This window comes from Calliopsis andreniformis, unplaced genomic scaffold, assembly GCF_051401765.1.
Source record: "Calliopsis andreniformis isolate RMS-2024a unplaced genomic scaffold, iyCalAndr_principal scaffold0353, whole genome shotgun sequence".
Lineage (NCBI taxonomy): Eukaryota > Metazoa > Arthropoda > Insecta > Hymenoptera > Andrenidae > Calliopsis > Calliopsis andreniformis.
The window spans coordinates 34,377-42,970 of NW_027480762.1; positions in this window are offsets into that span (position 1 = coordinate 34,377).

Genomic DNA, 8,594 nt, shown 5'->3' on the forward strand with positions numbered 1-8,594 from the left:
AAGATTTTATTTCCGACTCCGTGTCGGCGCGCTCGCCTCGTTACCAGCGCTCACTACCCGTCTACCTGCGTTACTCTATTGTTCCGGTTTAGTGGATATTTCTTTTTTCTACCTCTACCGCCGAGCGTGTTTCCCGTTGCTCGTCTTTTACTTGTTTATTGCCGGTTCGTGAAGCTAGTCGTGAAACTGTAAACACCCGCCCGTCGTGCATTTATTTGTTTATGTCGCCTCGCTCCCCCGACCGCCCGACCCGCTCGAGTGTTTTGGAACTTTCGAATTCTCGAATTACATCGCTTCGTCGCGGTTGACTCGCGCCTGTTGGTTTCGTTCGCGTCGTCCGATCCTTTTGAATGCATCTAATATTATTATCGCTCGTTACCGATATCATTTTCGTTCTGTATATTTCCCTAACTCGCGCCTCTCGCCGTCGCCTCATCTCTCTCTCTCTCTCCCTTCCTGCCTCGCGGTCAGCTAACTTTCGCCGGTTTAGAATTTTCCCCTACTCCGCGCCACCCTTCGCGGCCCCTCGCGGATATTAATTCCCTCGCTACTTTCGCGGCGCGCGTCCCCTCTAAGAATTTACTCGGTCTCGCGACGACCCGCGACTGTTAGTTTTCCGGCGCGCCGAGACAGTCCGCTGCCTCCCGCCCCTCCCCTCCCCGCGAACTCGCGCCCGCGCCTGCATGTGCAATCACGATCGTGCTCTGTTCTATAAACCACGCGTGTACGAGGGGTCAGAGAGAAGACCTACTCGTCGGTATCTCTCCGACAACATGGTGCAGCTCCCGTCACCCCTCCCCTTCGACTCGAACTAGAACTCTCTCTCGTCGCGTGCATCCTTTCTCTCGCAATCTACCCCGTCATGCAGCAACCTCTCTGTACGTGCTCTCCCGCCTCTCGACCTTGTCTCGACATCGCGTTCCCCGGCAAGAGTTGTGTGCACGAATCTACCCTGAGGCGCGAGAGGCCCGCCGCCCCCCGCCCTCGCAACCCTCCCTGCTCGTCGGCTGAGCCCCCGGTTCTCGGCTCGTTCCTCCGACGGCTGACTCTAACTCTCTACTCGCGCCCCGATCAACGGCCCTCAGGGTGAGGAGGTGGGCAACGCTTCTACTCGCATGCCTCTCGGTAGCAACGTGAAACAGCCACCCTCGGCCTCCTCCCCCTCGAGCAATCTACCTCGTGCTTCTATCGCCCGGCCCCTCTGCAGTCCGTAGATCCAAGTGATCCCAACTCTCATCACTGAGGCTAGGCCCCACCCAGAAAGATTTTGTTAATCGCATAGCTGGAAGAGCCTCCTCTTACTCGACACATTCTCGTGTCGCTTGATTTTAACCTCTACTTTGTTCGAACAAGATTCGCGTTATCGCCGGTTTGCCTGCCGCACAGCGCCCTATTTTTCTAACCCTTTCGGGCAGCGTAATGTGGGCGCCATCCTTTCAGCATCCCGTGATTTTATTTCCTCTATCTTTTCGTCTCGAGTCAAAGTTTCTAATCTTCCCCCCCGCGAAATCGAAAGACAGGTTTCACACGCACAGTATTCTTAAAATTTTATCGCGTTTCCCGAGGCCCTACAAGACACCTCGAGCACTCTACCCAGAGACGTTCCGAGCCACCAAGTTCCAATACCGAATGTATTGTTACTTTTATTCTCAACTAATATCGTGGAAGGGTCGTTGACGACTTCCCCTCCTGAGGCTCGAAAACATTCTCCAGGTGTCGTCTCGAAGCCCCCTGCACCACCGTTATTACACATGCTGTAATAATTCTTCTCGCAATGCGTCTCTCATCGAGGATCTCTGTACGATCCAACTCGGTCCTAAGCGAGTGGATGAGCATTGATCGCACTGATCCCGTCAGAGAGACGGGGCTGTCGTGTGCGGGTGTCGCGGTTCACCCTCGATCGCGTCCCTGTCGCGCCTAAGAATGCGGCTGTTCCTACCTCGGTTTCTCGCTGCGACTCGACGGTCCGGCTCGACTCGGCGTACGTGGGGCTGGAAACGAATGGACCTGGTCTCGTATACGGCTTCGAGGAGTATGTTCACTTATTCACTAACTAGAGTCAGATGCTCGCTTATACACTAACAAGAGTCAGATGCTCGCTTATACGCTAACAAGAGTCAGATGCTCGGCTGTTCGCTAATCCAGGGAACGGTCGCTGGTATACGCTCACTACTGATCGCGGACGATGTTCGAGAGACAACGCGTGTATTGCTGGAGAATCGCAACAAGTGCGTGAAGGTCGCGAGACTATGATGCACTGAGCGAGGCCTCCGCCGTGTCCGCTGGCAGAGGCTGTCCCTCGTGCCCCCTCCCCGACGAACTCCGCCGAGGGTGCGCACGAGCCTCGTTGCCACCCCCGCCGCTGGAGCCGCCATCTTTACGCAAGAGGAAAAGGGCCCGCGTTACCAGGCGATATTTCCGAAGAGATGGAATTTTCCTCGGGGACGTTGCGTCGCCCGAGTGCCTGTTTTGCAACGCTCTGCCCGAAGTCACACGCCTGTCACGAGAGTCAAGTACACGGCCAACGGTTGCCCTTTGTCTTCGAGGCGAAAGAAGTGTAAGGAAAAATAGAGATTGGAAATTTCGAGTTGCACGCACGTGTTCGGCCCTGCGGCCATCTGCGAGTCATCACGACGATTTTACGGCCACGGTTCTTTGTCTACGCTTTCCCTCGAGTACCCTTCAGTGTTTTGTATTTTTTCAACTTTCCCGTTACACGTGTTTTCCCCGTTATTGTCCCTAATTCGCATCTGGCTGGCAAAAGTTTACCGCTTCGCGCGGTTCGAACTATCCTCCGAGGTTCTCTTACCCACCTTTCCCCCAACGATGGGGTGTAAGTGATTTTTCTAGATTCTCTCATCCGCTTTAACGCAATTTCAGCTATTAATTGTGTCTAAGGATTTCCCCGCGCTGTCTCGGGCGGTGATGCTCGCTCCTCTCACCGCCCCCGCGATCCCCCGTTTGACCCTAGCGCGACATCGCGTGCTGGATGGGGGTGGGAAATCGCCTGCGCGCGAAGGCGGCCGACCGGCCTAGTCACGCTCTAATATTTTCGCCGCCGGCGCGCACGGTCACCCATCCTAGGACGGCGCCGTGGGCCCGGCCGCTTAACTTGGCTTTACTTTTCTACCTCCTCCGAGCCGTTCGTCTACTCCCGGCCCCTCTCTTTCCCTACCTCCACCGGTCGATCGCCTTCGCCGCCGCGCGTTCTGTTTCTACCGAGTTTCCGAACTTCCCCGAACGGGCCCGACTGAGCGGGCGAGCAAGGCGAGTCCGCGAACAGAGTTTTACCGCTCGCGTCCGAATCTACTCCGCGCTGTCCGTACAAGGTATCGCTCGTTCTCCTGGCGGCGGCGCCTCCGTCGCTGTCCCGCGCCACGAGCCTACCGCGCCTCCTCTCGACTAGTCGCGCAACCCGTCCCCGCGTCTCGTCTCTACGTCCACCACGGCGGTGGTTCCCTGTCCCCGATCGTGCGCCCGTGCGCCTCTCTACCTCGAATCGTGGCTGTTACTATTGTTGCTGCTGTTGGTGCGCTCCCGCCGCGGCACTGAAGGTGACCGCGGTGCACGCAGAGTCAGCGCGCCGACACGGATCAGAGTTCTTTTCAAAAATGTGACGCGCCTCCGCGGCCTCTCCCGCGCTAGCACGCGAGTGCGTGCCGACGTGCGAGTTCATGCAAGATTTTATTTCCGACTCCGTGTCGGCGCGCTCGCCTCGTTACCAGCGCTCACTACCCGTCTACCTGCGCTACTCTATTGTTCCGGTTTAATGGATATTTCTGTTTTCTACCTCTACCGTCGAGCGTGTTTCCCGTTGCTCGTCTTTTACTTGTTTATTGCCGGTTCGTGCAGCTAGTCGTGAAACTGTAAACACCCGCCCGTCGTGCATTTATTTGTTTATGTCGCCTCGCTCCCCCGACCGCCCGACCCGCTCGAGTGTTTTGGGACTTTCGAATTCTCGAATTACATCGCTTCGTCGCGGTTGACTCGCGCCTGTTGATTTCGTTCGCGTCCTCCGATCTTTTCGAATGCATCTAATATTATTATCGCTCGATACCGATATTATTTATCGTTCTATATATTTCCCTAACTCGCGTCTCTCGCCGTCGCCTCACCTCTCTCTCTCTCTCCCTTCCTGCCTCGCGGTCAGCTCGCGTTTACTAATTTTCGCCGGTTTAGTGTTTTTCTCCTACTCCGCGCCACCTCTCGTTTCTTTATCTCTCTCTCTCTCTCCTACTCTCCCCTTCGCGGCCCCTCGCGGATATTAATTCCCTCGCTACCTTCGCGCCGCGCGTCCCCTCTAAGAATTTACTCGGTCTCGCGACGACCCGCGACTGTTAGTTTTCCAGCGCGCCGAGACAGTCCGCTGCCTCCCACCCCTCCCCGCCCCGCGAATTCGCGCCCGCGCCTGCATGTGCAATCACGATCGTGCTCTGTTCTATAAACCACGCGTGTACGAGGGGTCAGAGAGAAGACCTACTCGTCGGTATCTCTCCGACAACATGGTGCAGCTCCCCTCACCCTTCCCCTTCGACTCGAATTAGAACTTTCTCTCGTCGCGTGCATCCTTTCTCTCGCAATCTACCCCGTCATGCAGCAACCTCTCTGTACGTGCTCTCCCGCCTCTCGATCTTGTCTCGACATCGCGTTCCCCGGCAAGAGTTGTGTGCACGAATCTACCCCGAGGCGCGAGAGGCCCGCCGCCCCCCGCCCTCGCAACCCTCCCTGCTCGTCGGCTGAGCCCCCGGTTCTCGGCTCGTTCCTCCGACGGCTGACTCTAACTCTCTACTCGCGCCCCGATCAACGGCCCTCAGGGTGAGGAGGTGGGCAACGCTTCTACTCGCATGCCTCTCGGTAGCAACGTGAAACAGCCACCCTCGGCCTCCTCCCCCTCGAGCAATCTACCTCGTGCTTCTATCGCCCGGCCCCTCTGCAGTCCGTAGATCCAAGTGATCCCAACTCTCATCACTGAGGCTAGGCCCCACCCAGAAAGATTTTGTTAATCGCATAGCTGGAAGAGCCTCCTCTTACTCGACACATTCTCGTGTCGCTTGATTTTAACCTCTACTTTGTTCGAACAAGATTCGCGTTATCGCCGGTTTGCCTGCCGCACAGCGCCCTATTTTTCTAACCCTTTCGGGCAGCGTAATGTGGGCGCCATCCTTTCAGCATCCCGTGATTTTATTTCCTCTATCTTTTCGTCTCGAGTCAAAGTTTCTAATCTTCCCCCCCGCGAAATCGAAAGACAGGTTTCACACGCACAGTATTCTTAAAATTTTATCGCGTTTCCCGAGGCCCTACAAGACACCTCGAGCACTCTACCCAGAGACGTTCCGAGCCACAAAGTTCCAATACCGAATGTATTGTTACTTTTATTCTCAACTAATATCGTGGAAGGGTCGTTGACGACTTCCCCTCCTGAGGCTCGAAAACATTCTCCAGGTGTCGTCTCGAAGCCCCCTGCACCACCGTTATTACACATGCTGTAATAATTCTTCTCGCAATGCGTCTCTCATCGAGGATCTCTGTACGATCCAACTCGGTCCTAAGCGAGTGGATGAGCATTGATCGCACTGATCCCGTCAGAGAGACGGGGCCGTCGTGTGCGGGTGTCGCGGTTCACCCTCGATCGCGTCCCTGTCGCGCCTAAGAATGCGGCTGTTCCTACCTCGGTTTCTCGCTGCGACTCGACGGTCCGACTCGACTCGGCGTACGTGGGGCTGGAAACGAACGGACGTGGTCTCGTATACGGCTTCGAGGAGTATGTTCACTTATTCACTAACTAGAGTCAGATGCTCGCTTATACACTAACAAGAGTCAGATGCTCGCTTATACGCTAACAAGAGTCAGATGCTCGGCTATTCGCTAATCCAGGGAACGGTCACTGGTATACGCTCACTACTGATCGCGGACGATGTTCGAGAGACAACGCGTGTGTTGCTGGAGAATCGCAAGAAGTGCGTGAAGGTCGCGAGACTATGATGCACTGAGCGAGGCCTCCGCCGTGTCCGCTGGCAGAGGCTGTCCCTCGTGCCCCCTCCCCGACGAACTCCGCCGAGGGTGCGCACGAGCTTCGTTGCCACCCCCGCCGCTGGAGCCGCCATTTTTACGCAAGAGAAAAAGGGCCCACGTTGCCAGGCGATATTTCCGAAGAGATGGAATTTTCCTCGGGGACGTTGCGTCGCCCGAGTGCCTGTTTAGCAACGCTTTGTCCGAAATCACACGCCTGTCCCGAGAGTCAAGTACACGGCCAACGGTCGCCCTTTGTCTTCGAGGCGAAAGAAGTGTAAGGAAAAATAGAGATTGGAAATTTCGAGTTGCACGCACGTGTTCGGCCCTGCGGCCATCTGCGAGTCATCACGACGATTTTACGGCCACGGTTCTTTGTCTACGCTTTCCCTCGAGTACCCTTCAGTGTTTTGTATTTTTCAACTTTCCCGTTACACGTGTTTTTCCCCGTTATTGTCCCTAATTCGCATCTGGCTGGCAAAAGTTTACCGCTTCGCGCGGTTCGAACTATCCTCCGAGATTCTCTTACCCACTTTACCCCCAGCGGTGAGGTGTAAGTGATTTTTCGAGATTCTCTCATCCGCTTTAACGCAATTTCAGCTATTAATTGTGTCTAAAGATTTCCCCGCACTACCTCGGGCGGCGATGCTCGCTCCTCTCACCGCCCCCGCGATCCCCCGTTTGACCCTAGCGCGACACCGCGTGCTGGATGGGGGTGGGAAATCGCCTGCGCGCGAAGGCGGCCGACCGGCCCAGCCACGTTCTAATATTTTCGCCGCCGGCGCGCACGGTCACCCATCCTAGGACGGCGCCGTGGGCCCGGCCGCTTAACTTGGCTTTGCTTTTCAGCCTCCTCCGAGCCGTTCGTCTACTCCCGGCCCCTCTCTTTCCCTACCTCCGCCGGTCGATCACCTTCGCCGCCGCGCGTTCTGTTTCTACTGAGTTTCCGAACTTCCCCGAACGGGCCCGACTGAGCGGGCGAGCAAGGCGAGTCCGCGAACAGAGTTTTACCGCTCGCGTCCGAATCTACTCCGCGCTGTCCGTACAAGGTATCGCTCGTTCTCCTGGCGGCGGCGCCTCCGTCGCTGTCCCGCGCCACGAGCCTACCGCGCCTCCTCTCGACTGGTCGCGCAACCCGTCACCGCATCTCGTCTCTACGTCCACCACGGCGGTGGTTCCCTGTCCCCGATCGTGCACCCGTGCGCCCCTCTACCTCGAATCGTGGCTGTTACTATTGTTGCTGCTGGTGGTGCGCTCCCGCCGCGGCACTGAAGGTGACCGCGGTGCACGCAGAGTCAGCGCGCCGACACGGATCAGAGTTCTTTTAAAAATGTGACGCGCCTCCGCGGCCTCTCCCGCGCTAGCACGCGAGTGCGTGCCGGCGTGCGAGTTCATGCAAGATTTTATTTCCGACTCCGTGTCGGCGCGCTCGCCTCGTTACCAGCGCTCACTACCCGTCTACCTGCGCTACTCTATTGTTCCGGTTTAATGGATATTTCTTTTTTTCTACCTTTACCGTCGAGCGTGTTTCCCGTTGCTCGTCTTTTACTTGTTTATTGCCGGTTCGTGCAGCTAGTCGTGAAACTGTAAACACCCGCCCGTCGTGCATTTATTTGTTTATGTCGCCTCGCTCCCCCGACCGCCCGACCCGCTCGAGTGTTTTGGAACTTTCGAATTCTCGAATTACATCGCTTCGTCGCGGTTGACTCGCGCCTGTTGATTTCGTTCGCGTCGTCCGATCCTTTCGAATGCATCTAATATTATTATCGCTCGTTACCGATATTATTTTCGTTCTGTATATTTCGCTAACTCGCGTCTCTCGCCGTCGCCTCATCTCTCTCTCTCTCTCCCTTCCTGCCTCGCGGTCAGCTAACCTTCGCCGGTTTAGAATTTTTCCCCTACTCCGCGCCACCCTTCGCGGCCCCTCGCGGATATTAATTCCCTCGCTACCTTCGCGCCGCGCGTCCCCTCTAAGAATTTACTCGGTCTCGCGACGACCCGCGACTGTTAGTTTTCCGGCGCGCCGAGACAGTCCGCTGCCTCCCGCCCCTCCCCTCCCCGCGAACTCGCGCCCGCGCCTGCATGTGCAATCACGATCGTGCTCTGTTCTATAAACCACGCGTGTACGAGGGGTCAGAGAGAAGACCTACTCGTCGGTATCTCTCCGACAACATGGTGCAGCTCCCCTCACCCTTCCCCTTCGACTCGAATTAGAACTTTCTCTCGTCGCGTGCATCCTTTCTCTCGCAATCTACCCCGTCATGCAGCAACCTCTCTGTACGTGCTCTCCCGCCTCTCGACCTTGTCTCGACATCGCGTTCCCCGGCAAGAGTTGTGTGCACGAATCTACCCTGAGGCGCGAGAGGCCCGCCGCCCCCCGCCCTCGCAACCCTCCCTGCTCGTCGGCTGAGCCCCCGGTTCTCGGCTCGTTCCTCCGACGGCTGACTCTAACTCTCTACTCGCGCCCCGATCAACGGCCCTCAGGGTGAGGAGGTGGGCAACGCTTCTACTCGCATGCCTCTCGGTAGCAACGTGAAACAGCCACCCTCGGCCTCCTCCCCCTCGAGCAATCTACCTCGTGCTTC